The sequence below is a fragment of the Mesoplodon bidens genome (genome assembly GCF_964165515.1).
Source record: "Mesoplodon bidens genome assembly, chromosome: 3".
Taxonomy (NCBI): domain Eukaryota; kingdom Metazoa; phylum Chordata; class Mammalia; order Artiodactyla; family Ziphiidae; genus Mesoplodon; species Mesoplodon bidens.
Window position 1 is genome coordinate 2,934,158 of NC_138178.1, and position 22,780 is coordinate 2,956,937.

At 48.9% G+C, this 22,780-nt stretch overlaps 1 protein-coding gene across 16 annotated transcripts in view; it reads right to left on the reverse strand.

Moving 5' to 3' along the window:
• ZNF438 (zinc finger protein 438) overlaps nt 1–22,780 on the reverse strand; it is a 391,097-nt gene that overhangs the window by 247,714 nt on the left and 120,603 nt on the right. For all 16 annotated transcript variants that reach the window (XM_081230082.1, XM_081230072.1, XM_081230075.1 and 13 more), the window contains exons 6-7: nt 2,247–2,375; nt 1,632–1,718 (exon numbers count right to left, since the gene is read on the reverse strand). The gene's annotated coding sequence lies outside the window, so the exon portion shown is untranslated. The remainder of the gene's footprint in view (nt 1–1,631; nt 1,719–2,246; nt 2,376–22,780) is intronic.

The following is a 22,780-nucleotide window of genomic DNA, read 5'->3' on the forward strand; positions in this document are numbered from 1 at the left end:
TCTTCCCAGCGGGGGTGGGAGAGCCCCAAACCCTGCTGTCCGCGGGGCTGCCCGACCGCTCCTCCTCGCAGGGCGGGATCCGGGTCCGCCCCGTCTGCAGACCCGGGACGCCTCCGCACGCCGCGGGCTCGGGGACCCGCGCGCCCACTCGGCCGGCCGCCCCTCCCCCGCACGACGTCACCTGGGTCACGTGGGCGACCCCCCCTCCCCCGCCCCGCCGGACTCAGCCGCTGGGCCCCAGATCCGGGGGGCGGGCGGCGCGTCTGCTTGGCCCCTCGGGGGTCCCCGTCCCCGCCCCCCACCTCCGCGGAGCCCGAGTAGGCTGGCGGGGGGGCCTCTGGTGAAATCGGAACCGGGGCTCCGAATGAAGGGGAGCAGATGTCCCTGTGTTGCTGGGAGGCCCGGGTGGCCTGCTGTTCAGACGGCGGTCGTCGGGGCGCTGACCTTCCGGGGCCGCCGTCAGTCTCCGTGCAGATGGCCCGCCCGCCGCCCTGCCCGCTCCTCCGCGCGGGGACCGCGGCAGCCGGCGGGTCGGCGGCCGGAGGGAGCCGTCTGCGTCGTGGGGGGGGGCTGGCGGGGGCGCCGGGCGGGAGGACAGGGCCGGCCCCGCGCACAAAGGAGCCCCGGCGGCGGCCCCTCGGAGGACAATGCAGCCCCGGGGCGCGGGGGGCTGCGCCGCGCTCCAGCTGCCTCTTCACAGCGAGGCCTGCAAACGTGCCCACTTGATTCTAAATCCTCTTAGGCGCTCGCCGTGTGAACCGGGAAGGGGGTGGCCCTCCGAGCCTTTGCAGCCCCAGGCCTGGAGCCCAGGCGCTCGGCGAGCGGTCTGCAGCGCGCATGCAAATAGAGCCAGCGTTTTTTGGAGACGTGGGCAGAGTCTGCAGGCTAACCAGCAAACGCCCCGACCTGGCCCTTCGGTGCCTTGCTGGGTCCTGAAAAATGTGAAGGGTGTTTCCCCTGGAAGGACTTCCTGCTAAGTGTTCAGAAAAGCCAGCTGAGCTGCGCTAAGTCATTAGTCACCCAGGTATTTACACTGTTTTTCCTATTTCCTTTCTCTCTTGGCCTCTGTGGTCAGTGGTATAAAATTCCTAGGAGCTCCCACCTAAACACCAGCTTCCTGTTTATGCTCTCAGTGGCTTTAATGTTAAGCTGTTGAAAGCAGTTGACCAAGTCTCTATGAAACGACCAGCAAAGGTTTGCAGGTGAACAGAGAAAATAAAAGGAGGGGGAACCCTAAACCCAAATGGGTAGGTCAAAGGTTCGGGTTCATTTTTAATCACGTATGTCAGAATCACATGGGGAAAAGGTAAAAGTGAAGTGTAATTTGATGCCTAAGATCGTGGCTCAGTTTCATTTGGCCCCTGTGTCTACAGGAACCTGTAAAATATGATCCGCTAAACTATGAACGTTTTCGTTTCTAGCAGTTAAAGGCCTTTTTTTCTAATGTGGCATGACATTCTTTTGTTATAAAGGCTAAAGTTCGCGCGTCAGCACAATGTGTGTGCCCCTGTGTGTGCCTTACACCTCCCGGGGCTGTTCTTCCTTAAGTTCCTGCAGCAAAATGTTGCATTTATGTACCTACCTGAATTGCAGCCTCCCTGACCTGGAAAGAACCTTAAAAGGCAGCTCACCCAGCCGTTTTCTGATGCAGAATTCCCTGTAGGACTCCCACGAAGTGAAGGATAGGATCCCTCTGGAATTCCCTACATCAGAAGAACCTAGGGGTAAGAAGGGAATAAAGACACAGACCTACTAGAGCATGGACTTGAGGATACAGGGAGGGGGAAGGGTAAGCTGTGACAAAGTGAGAGAGTGGCATGGACATATATACACTACCAGACGTAAAACAGATAGCTAGTGGGAAGCACCGCATGGCACAGGGAGATCAGCTCGGTGCTTTGTGACCACCTAGAGGGGTGGGATAGGGAGGGTGGGAGGGAGAGAGACGCAAGAGGGAAGAGATATGGGGACATATGTATGTGTATAACTGATTCACTTTGTTATAAAGCAGAAACTAACACACCACTGTAAAGCAATTATACTCCAATAAAGATGTTAAAAAAAAAAGATAGCATGTTTCCTTGACAATCTGATTTTTTTTAAGGTTTTCGATCCATAAAACTAGAATCTATCTCCACTTATGGAGCCAGGCAGAATTAATCTAATTTCTCTTCCACATGATATTACCCTTCAGGTATTTGGAGGCAACTCCCATGTCCCCTCAGCGTTTTCTCCCAGTTAAATACCTGCAGATCCTTCACCAGTTCCTGCCGTGGGTCTGAGTCTCCTGCACCATCCGAGTATCTGGAGATGCTCCAGTGCATCTGAGTTCCTTTGAAACTGAAGATGGTGTTTCAATCATGCGGAAACTCAGCCTAGGAGGCAGCACGGGAGGAATATGGCTTAAAACCAACGGGGAAAAGCAAACCATGGCCAAGTTACTCAGACAAAAATAAATTTTGATTTTCCATTTTAGTCTTTTTCTACTCTGTGGCAATCATGCCCGACTCAGTTTTGAAGCCCAGGAAAGAAGGAAAAAGCTGTATTGCGAGCTAGCACGGAGCCTTTCATGTCCTTGCATTTCATCCTCACAAAACCCCTCTGAGCGGGTACTATTGTTATTCCTCTTCTACAGGCTCCAAGGTCAAAGAATCCACCCAAGGTCACCCGGCTAATAGGTAGCAGAGTGAGGTCTCTAACCTGTGACTAGCGCTTTGCATTTCCTGAAGCTGCTGCCCTGGAGCCCATAGTGAAAACGGAGGTCCTGGATTGGATTTGTTTTTCAGCATGTTCTATGACATACAGCTTTAATTCAAGACCAGTTCGTATACATCCTATTTATACAGCTACAAAATCTTTTGAAATGCAAGTTAAGAACTTTAGGGGGGAAAGTTCTTTCTGGAAGCAAATGAAACAGAAATTCCAAGTGAAAGCCAAAAGTCATCCCAAACATGGTTTTATTCCAATGGCATTACTTAACGGTGAAGTGTTATATTACCCTTGAATTTCCTGCCTGGGCTCAGGATAGGCTGGGCCCTTGATGCTATTTCAATTGTCCATGTATCACAGCAACGCCATCGCCCCTAACTCAGGCCGGCCCTCCAACATGTCAGTTACTCAAGAAAACGGGTAGAGTGTTTCCCATGCACGCACTGTAATTTTTTTCGTGTTGCTCAGCCTGCCAGAACAAACGTAAAACCACAGAAAGAAGATTTAGATCAGCCTCTTCATTGCCTGGCTGATATTTTACAGTTTTAGGAGGGGTTGGACATCAAACACTTGAAACTGTCATCCACACGTTCCTTCTCAGAATAAAGCAGCATTGGCGTGGACCCCTGCTAAATTATTTTCTACCCCCAAATGTTGGAAACTTTTGCCCTCCAGGAAAATACTCCACAGAAGACACACTGAATTAAGGGAGTTAGTTCTGAGAAAGTCTCTTGCGGTCTATAATAAACTGGCACATGTTGACATCTGGCCAGATGGACTCTCCGCCTTAGCAGGGGTGTTGCTTGGATGTTTAGTTTTTCTGATTTGTTGGCTATTATAAATAGTGCTTGAGAGAATTTTTTCTTACTGCCCTATTAAAGCATCTGCCCCCCAAAATCACTGTCACATAAATCTGTTTATTTTCTTCAAAGTATTTATGGCAACTTAATGCTCTATTCCTTACACGTTTGTTCATGGTCTACCTTCTCTTGATCACGACTTGGGCATAAATCAGGTAACCTGGGCTATCTTGTTTATTACCTAGCACACAGTAGGTCCTCAGGAAATGTTTTCTGAAGGAATACATCTTTCGTGGATGTATATGTTGCTCTTACACAATTTTCTCCTTAAGATTAATTCTTTGAGTTGTCAAATTCCTAGAGACAGAAAGTAGGACACAGTTGCCAGGGGCTGGGGGGCAGGGGGAATGGGGGGTTCGTGCTTAACGGGTGCAGAGTTTCAACTGAGGAAGAGAAAAAAGTTCTGCAGATGGATGGAGGTGATGGGCACACAACAATGTGAATACACTTAATGTCACTGAACTGTACATTTTTAAATGGTTAAAATGGTAAATTTTATAGTACCTGTCTTTTACCACAAGAAAAATAAATGAATTCTTTGAATTGAAATCCTTGGGCTAAGGGTAAGTGTGTATATTTTAACTTTGGGTATATGTTACTAAACTTTCCTCCAGAAGTTATGTCAGTTTACATGCCAACTACCAGTTCATGAGAATAAGCATTTCCCAGCACGCTGGCAACATTCTTTCCTCAGTCTCTTTCTCCTTTGTATTTGGTAGGTAAACACACGCACACACAACAGTATAGTTATTTGTGTCACTATACTTATTATTAACAGTTGAGTATATTTTTATATGTTTGGCATTTCTTCTTTGGTAAAAAGCTTATGTGTTTCATTTCCCATATTTATTGGGCTATTTGTTTCCTTTTATTGATTTGTAGAAGATCTGTGATCAGTAAAGATATTAACTCTTAGTCTGTTATAGAGTTTGCAAATATTTTTCCCAGTTTACTACTTCTCTTTAAATGTTATTTGTAATTTTCTGCTGTATGAAATTTAAAATTATGTGCTGTATCAATATAATGTTGGGATGAAAAAGTCCCTTTCTCATTCCAAGATTATAAAAATAGTCATCTATGCTTTTATCCAGTACATTTGTGGCTCTGTATTTTTATATTTGATGCATCTATATGTTGATGGTAAGCAGTAAGGTAAAGATCCAACTGAATTTGCTTTTAACAGACAAGTTATTCTATCATCGCTTATTATAAAGTCCATATTTTCTCTAAGTAATTTGAAATGACATCTTTTTGTTGTAATAAATAGCCATATTCTGAGGCCCATTTCATTGCTCTATCTATCCCAGCACCTAGTCGTGCTGTTCTATGTACAGCGAGTTACCAATATATTTAGATGGTGCTTATTGCCATAAATCTTACACTAGTGACGAACCTTTAAGAATTGATCCATTATTGGAAAGATTTTAAATTATGTATAATTGTAAATTGGAAAGGTACAGCCAGACAGAGAATTTCTTCTACTGGGAGTCAGCAAGGAAGGTGCTTGCCAGGACCAGTGGTAGGAAGGAGAGGGCTTGGCTGGGATGACGGACACCGCGTCAGGTCTGCCCTTATACCCAAATCACATTCCCCAGCGAGATTAACTCAGTTACCATGTGGTGGACAGAAAGCTGGTGGGCTTTGCCCTCTTGGTACTGAGTTCTCTCTCTGCTACTTATTAGCTTTGTGGTCTTGGATGAGTCACTAAAGCAATCTGCTTATCTCAAGGCAAAGAAGAGCTCCCAGCATGATCGTTCTATAGGTTAAACTGTACATTTAAATGCACTCTGCAGATAGCATCTAAATATTTATCATCATTATCATCTTTACTATTACTACGACTGCTGTAGGGGAAGATGGTTTCCCTCCCGTGTCTTCCTGCTTCTGCTGGTTCACCTGCATCCTGGCCCGGCGCCTTCCTTGGGAGACATCCTTGTCCTCCAAGGAAGAGCTGCCAACAGAATGGCGAGGCTCAGAGGCCGCCATCCCTCGAGGGCGTGTTCCCAGGCAGTGGCTCCTCTGATGCACCTCATCCAGGACACTGCTGGCTGCATGTGCTCCTTCTCTCCCTACAGACTGTCTTAATTCGCTAATCCTATCATTTACATTTCCTTGCGGGGGAGGAGATCTTTGTGTGTGCGTGGCCTTGGTCTAGACCACAGGCTCCGATCCAGCTCAACCAGTGAGCGCTGTGCTGGGGGCCCTGGGGGGTAACCATGCCGTGTGTTTGGGTTGCCATTCTGCCGCTGTTCCTTGAGTGCCATCACAGGTGTTCCGCAGTGACACACAGTCACACCTCATGGGAGGGGGACTGACTGACAGAGACTTGGGACACTGCTAGTTCCCTAACGATAATATACCATCCCGGATGTCAAACCCTCACCTCTGTGACCTCTAAGCTCTGACAATTACCCGTCCCCAGCCTGGGTCAGTCACCCACAGGGAGAGTCTGTGGAGGACACAAGAGTGAGAGTTCAGTGGACACCAGTTACTGTTACTGCTCTGACCACGGGCTCTGCAGGCGGGGAAGTGGGGTCCTGTGACACGGGGAGCTGCTGCGCCCGGGGCTCCACCCCAACGTGCTCAGCCTACGCTGATTCCTTGCCCTCCATGTGGCCTTGCCCTCCACCTCCAGCCCCTCCGGGCCCCCGGCCTGGCACCTGGCTCTCTCTTGACCTGCTACCCTCTGGATCCAGCCCACCCTTCGCCCCAGCCCCTGCCTTTCCTTCTCCAGTTTGCCAGGGTTCCTTACGTTCTGTCTCCGTTTCTCTGGGTGGTGTTTCACCAGGCGTCTCGCCAGGGCGGCTAAAAGAAAACCTGATGAGTGTTCAAGGCATCCCACGCCCAAACAGGACGTGAGAGCTGCCAGCCATCAGGGGGTTCTGTGAAGGACAGGCACACAGCGAACCGTGGGCACGGCCAACCCTGGAGCCTGCTCTTGTTAGAGGGAGGCTGGGCAGTACCACTGGCATCTCCGTGCATTCCTGCAATGCCTGTGCCACTTACTGGGAGTCAGAGGTGGGCAAGACAGATGTGATTCGCTGCCTCCTGGGAACTCAGTCCAACGGGGGAGACAGACAAACACCACGAAACGCGTGAATAAACAACCCAGTGCGGCGAGCGCTGTCCAGGCACGGCCGGGTGCTGAGGTCAAGGCGAGGGGGCCCGGCCTGTAGGCCCACTCAGACCTGATGCCAGGGAAGCCCTCTCCGAATGCCTTAATCCCACTTTCAACAAGAACTCTTTTCTCATCCCATACAGATTTGCAAAGACTTCCATCAGTTCCTCTTACATTTTGCGACTTTTCTAGTGACAAAAACAAAACCAAAAAAATGATCACCAGGCGGTAAGTAGCGAAACCTGTAAAAGAGAGCATCCCTGGCCCCAGTCACACTTCCCTCTTTGTTTGCCCTTTGACACCTTTTACTTGATTGCACTGAGGCCTGGATTAATTTTTCCTGGCCCAAGGCCCATGCTAATTTACATGGCTATTCTATACAGGGGTCAGATCCAGGAAGACAGCAGCCCAGCCTGGATTCACAAACAGAGTCACATCCATCAAATCGCCATGAGCTCAATATACTCAGGGAGAAGAATGGAGGGTAATGAGAAATCCTACCGCGGCCTGAAAGCGTGACTCACCAGGGTTGCCCTGTGGTCAGGCTGATGGGTAAAGCACTCCATCATCCTTATGTTCTCCTTGTCAGACACTTGTGGGATCCATTTTGGGCTTTAGACATGTAATTATGGTTCCCATTGTTTCCAAGGCCAGAATGACACCTCAGATGATACGATTAATTGTGAACTAAGTGGAGTGCCCTCTTCTACGACGTTCATACAAATCCTCGTTTCCTGCAGCAAATACTAGATATGCTGCCGAATCCCACTAGTCCCTAAAATCCACGTTCCTGTTGTCATATTTAGCTGTTGTTCTGAGTGGGGAACTGGTAGACTGACTTACAGCTGGGGCTAAAATCCACTATGGGAAACTCCATTCTTTCGCTGTATTTGTTGGCATCGTCAACAATGCTTTTGGTCACTGGCAGTGTTTGTTCATTTATTCACATATTCATTCGTTCGATCAATCAACAAAGACTGTTTTAGGTCTGTTACGTGGGAGGAACTGTACTAAATGCAGGTGAAAAGGCATATGGTCTGAACTAAAAACAGAGCCGCCATATGATCCAGCAATCCCACTCCTGGGCATTTACCCAGACAAAACTCTAATTCTGAAAGATACATGCATCCCTATGTTCATAGCAGCACTATTCACAATAGCCAAGACATGGAAACAACCTAAATGTCCATCGACAGACGAATGGATAAAGAAGAGGTGGTACATATAGACAATGGAATATTACTCAGCCATAAAAAAGAATGAAATAGTGCCATTTGCAGCAACATGGATGGACCTAGAGATTATCACACTAAGTGAAGTAAGTCAGACAGAGAAAGACAAGTACCATATGATATCACTTATATGTGGAATCTAAAATATGACACAAATGAACTTATCTATGAAAGAGAAACAACCTCACAGACATAGAGAACAGACTTGTGGTTGCCAAGGGGGAGGGAAGGTGGGGGAGGGAAGGAATGGGAGTGTGGGATTAGCAGTTGCAAACTATTATGTACAGGATGGATAAATAACAAGGTCCTACTGTAGAGCACAGGGAACTATATTCAATATCCTGTGATAAACCATAATGGAAAAGAATATGAAAAAACATATACATGTGTATAACTGAATCACCTTGCTGTACAGCAGAAATGAACACAACATTGTAAACCAACTATACTTCAATAAATTTTAAAAACCTCGAAAAGGCATGGTCTCTGGCCTCAAAACTGCCCGGCTGGGAAGGTGTCCACCTTGGGGCAGGTGTTGTATCCGAGTCACCTGGGCATCTTCTAAAGTCACATATGTCTGCTCTTCTCACCCCAGACTCGTCCGAGATTCTGATTTGCCAGGTCCAGAAAGAGGCCCTGGCGTGTGGACTTTGAAAAGACAAGACTCCTACAACAGTTCTGATTACACCCTTGGGCGATGAACCACCGGTCTAGTGATCTTTCCAGAACTCTGTAGAAATCAGCTCCTTTTCGTGGAGCAGTAGGGCCACAAGCCCCTCTTGGCCCAAGATGTCAGGAGCTACCCTGGGCCCGGGGTAACACGGGCTCCCGAGGGCCTGTTCCCAGGCACGGGGTGGGGCCTGCACCGGCCACCTGCTCTCATGCCGACTCTGGCCAGGGCATCTCTGCTGTAGTCTGTCCCTGGCCAGGGGCATCCCTCTGTGCTGAGCTCACCTGGTCCCCTGACCTCTTCCCTGGCTCCGAAAGCTCGCCTTCTGGGGCTGGCTCTGAGGTTACAACTCATGACTGTCTGAGCCCCCTTCTCAGGGCCGTGGGGACCCAGGGCACCTGGCTCTGTGGGCTGAGGACCGTGGAGACGCTGAGGAGGTCAGAAAAGTGGCATTTAGGGAAGTGTCAAAGCTCAGAGGAGGAGCTGGGCAGGGAGGCCCCGCCACCAAGGAAGCTAAACAGAGAGGGTGAGCCGGGCTCTCACAGCAGCTTCCCAGCGCGGGGTGGGAGTGGGAGGCAAGTTCTTTATCAAGTGCCCACAGGTTGGGGGGCGGGGCCGTTAAAGGCCTGGCCGCCAAGCAGGCCTCGGAAGGGACGCAGCCCCGCCGAGGCCGGGCACCGCCCTCCCACTCCGCCCCGTGCAGCAGTCAGTGTGGCCAAGCTGCGGTCTGAACACCGCACGGTCACTGCTGGACGGTCACTTCTGAGTGAACGGCAACGGTTTGTCTCACGCAGGGCCTTTGCCAGCTCGTGAATGGTTTAGCTTTGTTTTTCATTGCTCGTGTCGCGCCTGATTATTTTGGACGTGACATTCTGGCCTGAATACGGCTGATACTGGGCACCAGTCGGAGATGGTGTAGTCACCACTTTACAATGTAAGGCTGCGTAGCTAAAGACTGGGCCAGCCAGCCAGGGTTTAGGGTCCGTCAGTCTCCTGAATGGATGAATGCAGTCAATCCAGAAAGTCTTACTTAAACTAAAATAAGCTGGAAAAGTACAAGTAAAACCAGAATTAGCTGATGTATGTTTGCTAACTGGGGCGATTTGCTGGGTTTTTACCTTCAGTCATCACATCCTCTCGCAGCGCATCATCCGTGGGTTCATTTGCTCGGCTTTCCCTACGCGGGGGTCACCGGGGGTGCCTCGGAAACCGACCCCAAACCACGCCTCCTTCCTCATGGCCACACCCCCTCCCCTCATACATGGACCACCGGGCACACATGCAGATAAAGTGAACAGACGTGGCCCCTGTCCCTCAAGTCGCCCCGTCGGGTGAGGGTGACAGCCACAGAGCAACCGTTCCAAGGTGATGGAGCCTGTGGTGGCGTCTTCCCCGGGGGCTTGAGGACGCAGAGCCGAGAAGCCAGGAGCACCGCCCTGCGGAGACCGGGGCGCGCGGGCAGATCGGGGGAGGGCGGCCTTCGTGTCTCGGGGCGCGTGCACGGAGGGCAGGCGGGAGGCAGCTCCGCGCCGAAGCCTGACCCGTTGCTCCGTGAGTGGCTGTCCTGCGTGTGGCACTCCTGCCCCTCTGGCTCTTCGGCGTGACCACGGTCCCCCCTCAGCCGCCCTCCAGGGCCTCAGCTCAGCTGGAAGAGAAAACTCAGCCCCTTGTTCTCGGGAGACAGGGAGGGCGCCTGGCGGCAGGCGTTTATTTCTCTTCCTTTGGACGTTGAAACAAACCACATCGAACTGCTGCTGGGATCCCCGTGCAGGTGTCCCACAGACCTGGCAGCACACGGGTCTCCTCCGGGTGCGGCCCCGATGGAAACACGTTCTGAGCCCTCAGAGAGGTCTGTGGCGCGAGGCTAAGAATAGGCGAGCAAAGCAGCCCCGGCTCAGGGATCAGGCTTTGCAGGCCCCAGGAAAGGCAGCTGTAGCAAGCTCAGGCCAAGCCTCAGGGTCGTGAGAGACTTCCCAGCTTGACTCCGGGAGCTGGGAAAGACGGGCAGGATGTGGTGCAGTGGCCGTGCGCGGTCTGCAGGGCCAGCGCTCCCAGCAAAAAGCCTCCTACAGACGCTTTGAACAGTGCTAACCAGTTTAAAAAAACAAAAGAGCGCGTACACACGCACATGCGCGCACACACACCCACAGCCCCTGAACAGCTCTTTGCTTTAATCTCCTTCAGTGGAAACTGGGATTTGGGGCAGTTCTCATAGCGGGCGGCCAGCTCTTGGTTTTCAGGGTCTTCTGGGTATGTAGAGCCATTAGCAAGGCCGTGAAAAACACCACGGGTACCCTGATAAAGCCACGTGTCCCAGGTTGACGGACGTGAGTGAGGGCCAAAACCCGGAGCAACGACTTCTCGGTGCTGATCTGCAAAAGACCTGGCCAAGCCCGGTGTGTGACGGTGCAGGAGTCCCTTTCCTAACACCTCCCCGCCAACATCTCTCCCCTCCGCCCTTCCAGCCGTGGAGCCCATCCGCTTATCGTTGGCATAGTTTCATTCAGGGGACGTGGGTCCGAGGGACTGGAATGATAATAGGTTTCAGCCCTGATTCAGTGTGTTCTAGGGCAGAAAAGACACTTCCTCTTTGCTTCTGAACTCCTTCCTGAAGAGAAAAGCAAAACGCCACTCCCAGGAAGGCAGAGCAGCACAGTCACCCCTGCATCCCCAGGGAACCACTTCAGGGGGCTTCTGTTAGCAGGTGGATGAGCTCTTTTCCAACCAAGTGTGTGAAACCTGAGCAGCTCTGAGCACATTGCTGGTGAGTCACAGTGAGGGGGATGACTCAGTATTTTAGACTCTGATAAGGATCGTTACCGAAATACCCAAGGCAGCTGCCATCAACATTTTGGAACGCATACATTTTAAAAACATGGAAAGGCTCTACCCTCTTACTTTTCATTTCTTTATTTTTTTGATTTACCTTAAGCAAGGCACTTCATTTTCTCCCCAGCGTTGTGGAGATGGAATTGACAAGGTTCTACTCTTTAAATCCTCACTTGGAGGAAAAGATCTTCTTAAACAGATTGTTCTCTTACTCTTTCCCGACCCGGAGAAGAGTCTTTCTTCCAGATACGTCCTCCTTGACGGCTGTCAGATAGGATTGACGGGAAAGGACGGGAGAGGGGATTAGTATTTCCTGAGCGACCACTGGATTCCAGGTCGATGAATAGCTAGTGAAGCAGATTTCTAACGTGGGCAGGTACCCTCCATCAGACTAGCTGAAGAAGCCTGGAGACAGGTAGCGTGTGTGAAGGCTGGAGCCTGAGGTCACACGGTCCAGGTTCGTGGAGACGCCGAGTTACCTGCTCCACGGGTTTGTGTGGATTTCATGAGCTGACCCTCGAGCAGTCAGCGCAGTATCCAGCACAGAGGACATGCTCGGGAAACGCGAGATCCTTCTCCAGTTCTATCATTCCCAGCCCACAGCTCTGAAACCCATAGTTTATGTTCACTAAACACCGATTCATTTGGAAAGATAGACCTGGCATTAACCACAGCTGCAGTACAAGAAAGATGACTTGTGTTGATGCATATTTCGGGGGCAAAAGGCACAAAGTGACGAGCAAATAGTTTGCCATTTGGTGGCCTAGAAACGTGTTTACTAGTCTGTGCTTTCCTAGTGCTTCTGCACCAGCAGAGTTAAAGCTTGCCAAGTAGGAAAAGACTGCACTCCCGGGGGGTCATTAACTCACTGCGTGGATCAGGCTCTTACTTGGGCCTTCTCCCTTTTATTCCAAAGAGATTTTTTGCAGTTATTCCATTTAGTTCTAAAGACCTGAAGTGTTATGGGATACATTTGCTTATGGTGATGGATGGGCATTTGGACAACCCAGGGCTTTGCTTCGAGGGCCCTTTTATGAATGCTGAATATCGCCCAACAGGGAAAGAGCCCAGCACCCCAACCGAGAAGTGTGTGTTCCTCTCACGTTGCAGAGAGACCAGGTGACTTGTTTAAAAGTGCCCAGCAGACTGGTGACAGGCAAAGTGGGCTGCCGTCGACCATACTCCCACACGGAGGGAACATGAAGGAGCAGTTCGTCCGCTGCCCAGCTGCCTTTAATTAGAAACAAAGGAAGTCAGGGCTTTCTATCCGCTGGAGAAAAACAGTGAAACTCGACTAGCTAAACACTGAAAATCCCTGTCATCAAAAGCCCATGGGATTGAGCTTCTGGAAGGCCAGCCCAGCGGTAAACGTTGGTGACGTGGCTGTCCAGCTGGAGTGGCTGCAGAGAGAGAGAGTCATGGGACGGAGCATCGTAAGCAGCTGGTACAGGAGTGGGGAGCGGGCCCTGCCTTGCCGCCTGCCCTGGAGCCCTCAGGTCCAGTCATGGGCCCCTCTGCTCTGACCTCCTGAGGAGACAATGGCACCAGATATTTTTCCCATTCCAGATGCAAAACCAAGAGCTTGAGTCCAAATGTTCTCAGTCCAGGGAAAACGTTCTGAGACCTCAGAAAACTCATTCCCCCAGAGACCATTTTCCTGACTTGTAATTGGGTCGGTGATCACCCGTTTTAGAAAGGTTTGGGGTGGTCCAGTTTCCTCTGGGAACCCTGGAGTTTTCATGGTTTCAGTTTCCGGAGTTTTCTGCTGGCCTCGGAGTTGCAGGGAAAACTGAACTTGCTGAGGAAGCGAGCGCCAGCTGTTTGGCCGCAGAGGTAGTTTCATGCTGAGGAAAAGAAAACCCAATTCGGATTCCTTCCCCTTTCTTGATACGAGCGAGGGAGCTGGCCTGAGCACAGCCTGTGTGCAGAGGGAGGCTTTGAAAGTTTCATCCCTGGTATACCACCATAAGAAAGATCTGAAAATTTCAGAAAGACTGAGAATTTCAAAACATTATGTAATGAGCTACACTTTTTTTTTTTTTTTTTTTTACAAGTGTCATTAGATCTCCTGTCACCACTTTGGGGTGTCAGAACTGCTAAGCATCAAGCATCACCCTCCCTAAGGGTCTGAGTCGGTTGTGACTGGGGATGGTGTGAGTCTCTGATTTCCACACGCTTTAACGCAGCCCTCTAATCTGAAGTATGCAAACTAGGTTTTCTCCCTTCGGAAAGATGATCCCATACAATTTGGTTGAGGAGCTATGCACATTTCACAGCGAGGGGACAGGGGCCATCCAAAAGGATGGAAATTGCTCAAATGAACAATTTGCATTTCCTCTCCTCCCTGGGGGAAAATAAATGCAAAAACATCTGTTGTGAAAGTTAAAGTCTACTCTTCACCTCCACCTTTCTCAGTCCTTGTTTTGCACAGCAGAACACTAACAGAAGGCAAGGTGGCTTTTTTTTTTTTTTCTTTAAATGCATGCACAGAGAATCCGAGCTACAACAAATGGTCCAGGGAACCAGTGTGGAGACTGAGAATATCAAGTCAGGACAGTCAGCTTCTAGAACAAGTTGGTGGAGGGTCCCTGTGACAACAAAACTAGTTGAGAAGTGTCAGCAGCCTGGGTGGTCCTCCAGCCCGAGGGGTCATTGCCCTGCTCTCTGTAACAATAAATGTCAGAAAGCACAGCCCATCTCCCTAAACGAGCAGAAACCTTTCCCCACTTTTCCAGCCCCATCAAATATTTCTCCTTCCAAAGGCAGGACGGTCGCGTGTTTCTTGAAGCTAATCAAGTAGAGACAGTTTGAGGTGCAGGTGGAGAGTCACCTCTCTGAGGTCACTAGATTCAAGCCTTCACCATCTGTTCGGGGGGAGCCCAAGGAGCCCCCGTGGGCATCAGATGGGAATTTCCACCTCCCAGCTACAGAGCCATTGTGGGAAGATCCGGCCACACCAGGTCCGGAGCTCCGTGTCCAATGAGGGCAGGTATTGCATCAAATGCCAAACACACGTTGGGTTTCTTCCTTCCCTTCAGAGTTGCTCTGGCTAATTTCATTAGGTCCCTGAGCTTGGCATCAAGACCAATTAGAAGAGAATAACGATAAAGTCCGGAAGTGTGCAGGGCTAAATAGTTAAAAAAAAGCGGTCGCTCATAGATCCCAGTGGAGCTTTCTGGCAGGAGCCACTTTCCAGCATCAAAGCCATTTGGAACTTATCTATAAGATGTTTGACCTTTTAGCTGATATAGCTGCTTTGGTCTGATTTGCAAAATACCCAAAGTTTTTCAGCCATGACCTTGGCTTCCCTCTTCTTTTTATTTCTTCTTTTGTCTCTTGAACCAGACTATTCTGAGTGTAGTTTGGTTCCACTGACCAAAGATGTTAGAAGCAAGGGCTGGGTTCAGATATGTCACTCAGTCCAGACTCTTTGCCCCTCACGATGAAGGAATTCTCTGCAAAGACCTTATCATTGCTGATCTTGGCACATTCTGACAGCCCGCTTGTGTGGGCCCCAGACAAGCCCCCACTGTGGCCAGCTGGATGGATGTCACCGGGGAACCCTCTCATCTCAGAGGGTCACTTCCTTTCTCAGGCTACAGCCACAGGAGCGGTGTCAACTGGGGCTGGGAAAGTAGGCCAAACCAGAACTGGAGGAAAACCAGGCAGAGTGTGTTTGGAGGCGTCTGTGATCCACAGAGAGACAGATACCTCCTCTCTGTTGAGAGTGACTTGGGGATTATCTCCATTTGCCTTCAATTCCTAAAGGTCATGCACTGTGGTCCAAACCATGTAATTCACTGAAACCTGCACAGATGAACTAGATTTTTGCATCCAAATTTCTTTTCTAAGAATCAGCGTATTTCTGTCTTGTGATCTTGTGTCTCCAAATATTGCCAAGTGTGTGCGCGCAGGGTGTGGATACACTGGGGCCAAACCTGGGTTGCCATCTGGGGCATTTCATATATATGACGTGTTCCTCATATGTCCTCCGCTGCCAGTTTGCTGCCTGAAACCTCAAACAGGAAACGAAATCTTTAATTCTACCATCTGAGCCAAGGACTCTGCCAAGAGGAAAAGATGCTTGTGGAAAATGTCCCACGAGACTTTCGATGATGTGCGGATTCTTGCCTGAGGTTAAGCTCTGAAGGAAGTTGGTGGCGGGGATGGGAAAGGGGTGGTCAAGAACAGGCGGTCCGTGGGTCCCAGAAAAAAGAAAAGTGTATCTGGAAGGGCATCAGAAGGGACCCGCAGGGAAAGGAAGACAACTTCACCTACGCCACACCTTGCCTGGTCATCGGTGGGTTATTCTCTTGGCATCAGCACAGCAGGCCTGCTGGTGAGGGCTCTCAGTGGATGGGAAGCTACTTTTCTCCACACCAAGGTCAACAGCAAACAAAGCTGTCTTTGTGTCCGGTTCACCCTGAACTTTGCTGACCACCCTGCCCTCAGCAGAGCCAGGAGGAGCTGACTCGATCACGAGATCCAGCTCCCATTCACCTGGTTATAGACACAGGGACGCAGCCATGGGTTTCCAAACCTTTGCTCCTGATGTGCCTTCAAGGGCAGGTATCCACAGGCCCATGGGTCTCCAAATTGGGAGAACTAATATTAAAGCAGCATCTGCTCTAGATCCAGTCTCCAGCCACCTGGCCCTTTCCATCAGGTCCTCCAAAAGGCCGAAATAACCTTTAACACGGTCCGGGAAGAGGATCTTAACAGAAAGAGGGCTGAAAGAAGACCAAACTAACCCCCCCCTTCCCTTCCCTGACTTAGCCAGGCAAGCTCCTCCACTCGTCTGTTCTCCTCCTTGATGGCCCCAGTGGGAAGGAAACATAAAGGACCCACATATAACCTTTTCTCATAATCACTTCTTAACTCTTTTGCCAACAAGTACAGGCAGAGCCCATGGTGTGTAAGTACAATGGAAACTCAACTGTTGAAATGACTGGGGATGTACTTGGTCTAGACTACCTGGGACCAAGTTGAAGAGACTGGATCTCAGCTGGTTGACTCTTCACCTTGAAAAAACTGCAAGAGTTGCCCAAAGGCCTGGAATCACCAGTTGTATTTTACAGTATTGTGCCTATTCTATTTACAGTAGCCTATTTATAATATTCTATTTACAGTTTATTTACACAGAAGCAACCTAAATGTCCACCGACAGATGAACGGATAAAGAAGATTTGGTACCAAATCCAGCCACATGGATGGACCTAGAGATTATCATACTAAGCAAAGTACTGACAGGTCAGAAAGAGAAAGAGAAACAGAAATACCATATAATATCATTTATATGTGGAATCTGAAATATGACACAAATGAACTTATCTACAAAACAGAAACAGACTCACAGACATAGAGAACAGACTTGTGGTTGCCAAAGGGGAGGGGGGTGGGGGAGGGATGGACTGGAAGTTTGGGGTTAGTAGATGCAAACTACTATATATAGAATGGATAAACAACAAGGTCCTACTGTAGAGCACAGGGAACCATATTCAACATCCTGTGATAAACCATAATGGAAAAGAATACAAAAAAGAATGCATATAATCAGTTTGCCGTACAGCAGAAATTAACATAACATTGTAAATCAACTATATTTCAATAAAATAAAATTTAAAAATAACATAAAATATTGTGCCTATGAATACAATGAACAGTATTTGGTTTCACTATCAACATTTGTTTCAGCATAATTAAGGCCATTTCATTCCTTGAAAAAATGTACAATCTTATATTCATATTTAGGGTCTGAGTTCCAGAGTGCCTTTTAGTTCTTTACCATTTCATCTTTTTAAGAAATCGTATAACATATGGAAAGAAAATGGGAAGATTACTCACTTGACTGGAATCAGATTTGAAATCACTCTGAGTATATTTTCTAACACTTCCTCATTGATTGCCTCGGGAATAAATAACCCCAAGCGGTAGCGTCATAAGATCTCTCTTATTACTCTGCTTCTAAAATAAATTCCCAAGAAAGTGCGCAGAGTATCAAACTAGCATTTTCAGTATCTGCCAACCTCACACTCACATCTCAGCAAGAAAGCGCGCGAGTGAGTAAACTGCCTCTTTGTCAAACATAAATGTGGCAAATTCTAAGGCGGCTCCTTTTCAACTAAATTGTCTCAGCACGCAGAGCAGCGGGGAGAGGGTTTGCTATGGGACCCAGGCAAAAACCCAACCTTCAGATGATTTTTCCGGGAGGGGATTATATTACGTTCCTGGGAGAAATGACGAGATATTCGCGGTGAAACGGCACCTTTTCTTTCAGAATCCCCTGCTCTCTTTAAATGCGTTCGAGTCTCCAGGATGTGTGCCTGACGGGCCGCTGGGTCGCACACAGAGTCCCCGGGATGCTAAGGAATTCTGTAACCTGACTGGCTGCTGCGATTTCCACGAGGCCTGACCTCCTCTGGACTCACCCTGACCCCACAAACATGCTTCCCAAGAGACACAGCCTTGTCTTGTCCGGAGCACGTGTGATGACAAAGCAGCCGGGCCCGCCCACCCGGCAGCCACGGTCGCTCGGGGCGGCAGTGGCTCTGCCTTGGCTGTCCTCAGAGGTGCCTAGTGGCCCAGAGATCCAGGGCATGGCTCACCCGGAGCCCAGGCTTGGCCAGACTCACGCAGTGCCAGGCGCTGTCTGCTCGGAGCCTTGGGGGTGACATGGGGGCCCGTGGCAGCCGTGCCCCACGTGGCCTTGGGCGGCAGGAAGCGGTCTCAGTCACCTGGCGCCAGCTGCCCAACGACTCCACCCAGAGTGCAGAGACCCTCCAGGGGCCTATCCAACCCCAAAGCCCCTCATCGCTCACAAGCTTTCCCTGCAGACTCCCTAAATCCCAGTCCCCCAGGCCCCGTTTTTAATCCAGCTCTCTCTCCATTTCTCTCTACACCCAATAAGATCCCTTGCCCTATCAAACTGGACTTCTAGTTCCTGTTTTCAACGCCCCAATGCCAGCCTCTGACCCCAGACACTCTAAAAGCCTCTCAGCAATTATTTCCATACTCAATTCCACATCCTCCAATTCAAGGATTACCCTATAACCAAATTTCTTTTCCAAATACACACCTCTGGTCGTGTTATAATGTCATTCTCCTGCTCACAGACTTCCAGTGGCTTGTCACAGCCTGCAGTTTCCTTAGCTGGGTGCCCTGGCCCGCTGCCTGTTTGTGTAAAAAAAGTTTCATTGGCACGCAGCCACACCCATCATTTACATATTGTTTACAGCTGTGTCCATGCTCTGATGGCAGAGCTGAGTCATCGCGATGGAGATCACATGGCTTGAAACGCCTAAAATACGATTTATCCCTTCATGGAGAACATTGGCTGACCCCTGCTCTAAAAGGTGGTCCCAAATTTCCTTTGCAGTTTCATGTCTTTAGAGCTTGGGCGCTCCTGACTTTAGGGCCTTGATTTCCACTAGTCCACTCTCTGCTGGGGGAAATGGACCCTCCAGGTCCATCCCAAGTGGACCCACTCACAGACGCTTTCAACGCCATCTCTCCCTGCTTTGGACCCATCACACACTGTTATGGCATTTTGCAAGTTCTGACTTTTATTGTAAGTGTTAATGTATGTTTCCCATCCCCATTGAGTCTGGAAGTTCCTGGAGGGCAGGAGACAGGTCTCAACCATCTTAAGCTCTTAACCCAGCTCCCTGCAGTGTCATTCAATAGCTATTTGGAGACTTACCTGACTCAAAATCTGGGAGTCTTTTCTTCCAGTGGCTTCCAGAATCAATCATCAACATTCTCCCAGATGCCCACGGGCATCCCAACACCACCCAATACAAGGGGGAGTTAGAGTGAAAAGAGACAGTGGTCTTAACTGATTTTGCTTCAAATCTCTTACTTTTTCAAATTTAAAAAAAAAAACCCCAACAAATTACCATATGGTAAGGGCCCTTCCCAGGGCTTTGGAAGGAGTCAGGGCAAGCGAGGGGCTCTGAAGCTCAGCTTTATCAGCTTCTCGGCAATTTACCTCTGTATAGAGGAGTCACTCAGGTGTGAAGGCTTTAATGCGATTGCCTAGAGAGAGCTGGGCGAGAGGTACGTGCTCTGTGCTAATGAGGGCTCCAGGCACAGCTGGCACTCATCACGCAGGCATTCCCCATGGCATAACAAGAGCCTTCTTCTACATGTTTTCTTTAATCTGGGTTTTTTAAATCTTACAGGTTTGCTATGGAAAACAGTTTGGTATTTTCTCAAAAAGCTAAGTGTAGAATTACTGTATGACCCAGCAGTTCCACTCCTAGGTATATACCCCAAAGAATTGAAAGTAGGAACTGGAAAAGATACTTATACACCCATCTTCATAGCAGCATTACTCACAATAGCCAAAAGGTGGAAGCAACCCAATGTCCATCAACAAATGAATGGATAAGAAAAGTGTATGTATACGATGGAAAATTAGGCAGCTGTAAAAAGGAATGATGTTCTGATGCATGATGCAACACGGATAGACCTTGAAAATATTATGCTAAGTAACATAAGACACAAGAGGACACATATTTTGTGATTCCACTTACATGAAATATCTAGAACAGGAAAATTCTTAGAGTCAGAAAATAGATCAGAGTTTACTAGGGGCTGGAGAAAGGGGGGAAGGGGAAATTATTACTTAATTGTTTTGAGAAGTTCTATTTGGGATGATGAGAAAGTTTGAGAAATATACAGTGATAATGGCTGTACAACACTGTGAATGTAATGAATGCCACTGAATTGTACACTTAAGAATTGGTAAAATGGTAAATTTATGCTATGTATATTTTGCCACAATAAAAATACCAAAATAAGTGAGGTAATATCTGAGCATCAGAAATGAATTTGTTCAGATCAGGTTATTCATGCATAAAACATATCTGGCAGAATCTTTTGCATGAAAATATTTATCTAAAATGATTGCCATCTCTGGAATAAGAACACTGTAGAGCTCATACAGAAAAAAATCTCACAGGTTAATTACCAAGCCAATGAAAATTGATATTAACCTGCTGTACATTCACCAACTGTCCCTACACTTGTCAACCACCCACCATGGATGCATTCAAGGGCAGTGAACACACAGGTTTCGAGAGATGGTGTGGCTTGTGTTTGCCAATGTTGTCTTCTAAAACAGAAAAATTTACTCCGTGGCGATTTGCCTGGGTTAATTTCTTTCAGATCCTGAACTCCCTGAGGCCTGTTTAATATGCCTCCTTAGCTGTCTGTATAGATCCTGACAGCCAGTCAGAGGTGAGGGGCACCCAGACAGCCTCACAGAGGTTCATCCAGAGCATAAAAGCATTGATAAGGGAGGATCATTAAGTGAGCGGAAGACCACATGCCACTTGGACACTGTGAGCCACTCTCTAAATGTATTTGCCACCCCTGGCTCCCCACCCCTGCCCCAGGTTCCAGTCACCCTCTCAGCTGCTTTCTCTGGGACACATTCCGAGCCTGCATTAAGTAGGGTAAACAATGCTTGATAGGACAACAAACTCTGAGATGGTTTACCACAGTCAGAGCTTTATTTTGCATTCCAGGACAATCTGAGACCGCTAGGCAGGTGGCCACAGATCAGCTTCTGTGAAGCTGATCAGGGATGTGAGCTCCTTCCATCGAGTGGGCCCCCATCCCCATCAGCTGGGAGTTTGTCTGCGGATCCTATGCACGTGACCAGAAGCCCGGGGAGTGGGATTGTGACATGGCCCAGGTGTGTTTTCTGGGCCAGGCCCAGAAGTGATGCACGTCACTTCCATCTACATCCCATTGGCCAAGACTCAGTCACATGACCCCACCTGGCTGCCAAGGAGTCTGAGAAATAGCTTTGGGTGAGTTCACAACACTGTTTTCTGCCACGGGGATTTTATAAGCCACACAATCAGTGCTTTTCCCATCCCCTGTCCCATTTATCCTCACTCCACCAGGCAACAGGAATTGCCTTGCCTCCCAAGGGTAGGAAATGGGAGAAACCTTGAACTCAAGGCTCCAGCCTGGATAAAGACTGTGGCCAGGAGCTGCACTTCCACTTTCCTGGCCGGGACAAGACTACTTTCTCTCGTGACCTGCTCTGAGCTCCAGGGCAGACTAGGCCAGCCTCTGCCCAGAGGGAGATCTGCTCAGAACATCTGGGCTCCAGATGCTGCTGGCTTCCTTAATGGCTCCGAGGGCAGGGGAAGGTATTGGTCTTAAGCCGTAAAATCCTGCAAGGTCTGCTTTTTGTCTCTGAGAGCTCTTCTCTCCCCTTTGCACTCTTCGAGGGCTGAATTCAACGGAGCCAGCCTTCTTTGACAGCTGACAGGGAATTCTCTGAGGAGGACAGTTGATTTTGGAACAATTCCTGCTGTCAGTCCTGTAAAGCCCAATCTTCCTGACCCATAGGACAGGATGACAATCTCACCTGTGTTTGCAGTTAGTCACTTGAGGGGCTTCACTGTTAAAAGTTTGTCAAAGGTCAAGCTGGATGGCACAGAAAAGGATGCGTTCATCGGGCTGATCCTGGCACTCTCTGCCCTATTCCTTGTGACTTTGCTCACAGACCCACGAACGTGCGTTGCCAAGGTGTGAAGACACAGTCAGCAGGAGATACCCTTTGCCTCCTCTAAGTGTAGGTTTCCACCCATACATCTGTCTTGGCATTTTATTTCCCGTGAAAGTGGTCCTTGGGATGAGGTGTGCGTCCACTGCATGACCTCTTAATTCAGAGTAGGACTAACAACATTGAGAGTTGATCAGATTCATAAATGGTCATTCATAACGGGAGGTGGGGGAAATGAAAGTGCACTGTGTGCAACTTTAACTTTCCAAGGTTGCAACCAAGAACGATCACACCTTCCAACTTTCCTCCCAGTGTATCTTTCAGTCACACAGCCCTGAACTGGATGGATGGGATGCTGACCCCAGGAGGGATTTTTTATGTTTGCACATAGCTCTGTTACTAAAGATGCTTTACAGATAACTATGAGAAAAGTAAATCTTTGTTATATTAATACAGTATATAAGAGCAGAGAGGCTCAAAAATACACTTGCTTTAAGGTTAGGGAATGTAGCTCTCTCGTGTTCAGGTGAGAGGGCTGAGATCTGGGTTTTTATTTTTTATTTTTTTCACTATTTCTGAACATTTACCTCTTCAGGTTTGCTTCCTCTGTACCACAGTGGAGAAGAAAGGCATGTGATTTGGGGGGGATGCTTTCAGATGCAAGGAATAGCATATCTGACCAAAAGTGAGGTTTATCTTCTCACATAGCCAGACATCCTGGATGTCGAGTCACGGGAAGGTTGGCTAATTCAGTGGCACAGAAACATGATCTTTTTGCTCTGTGGTCCTCAGCCATGCCTCCTCCTAGCCACAAGATGGATGCTGAAGCTCCAGACA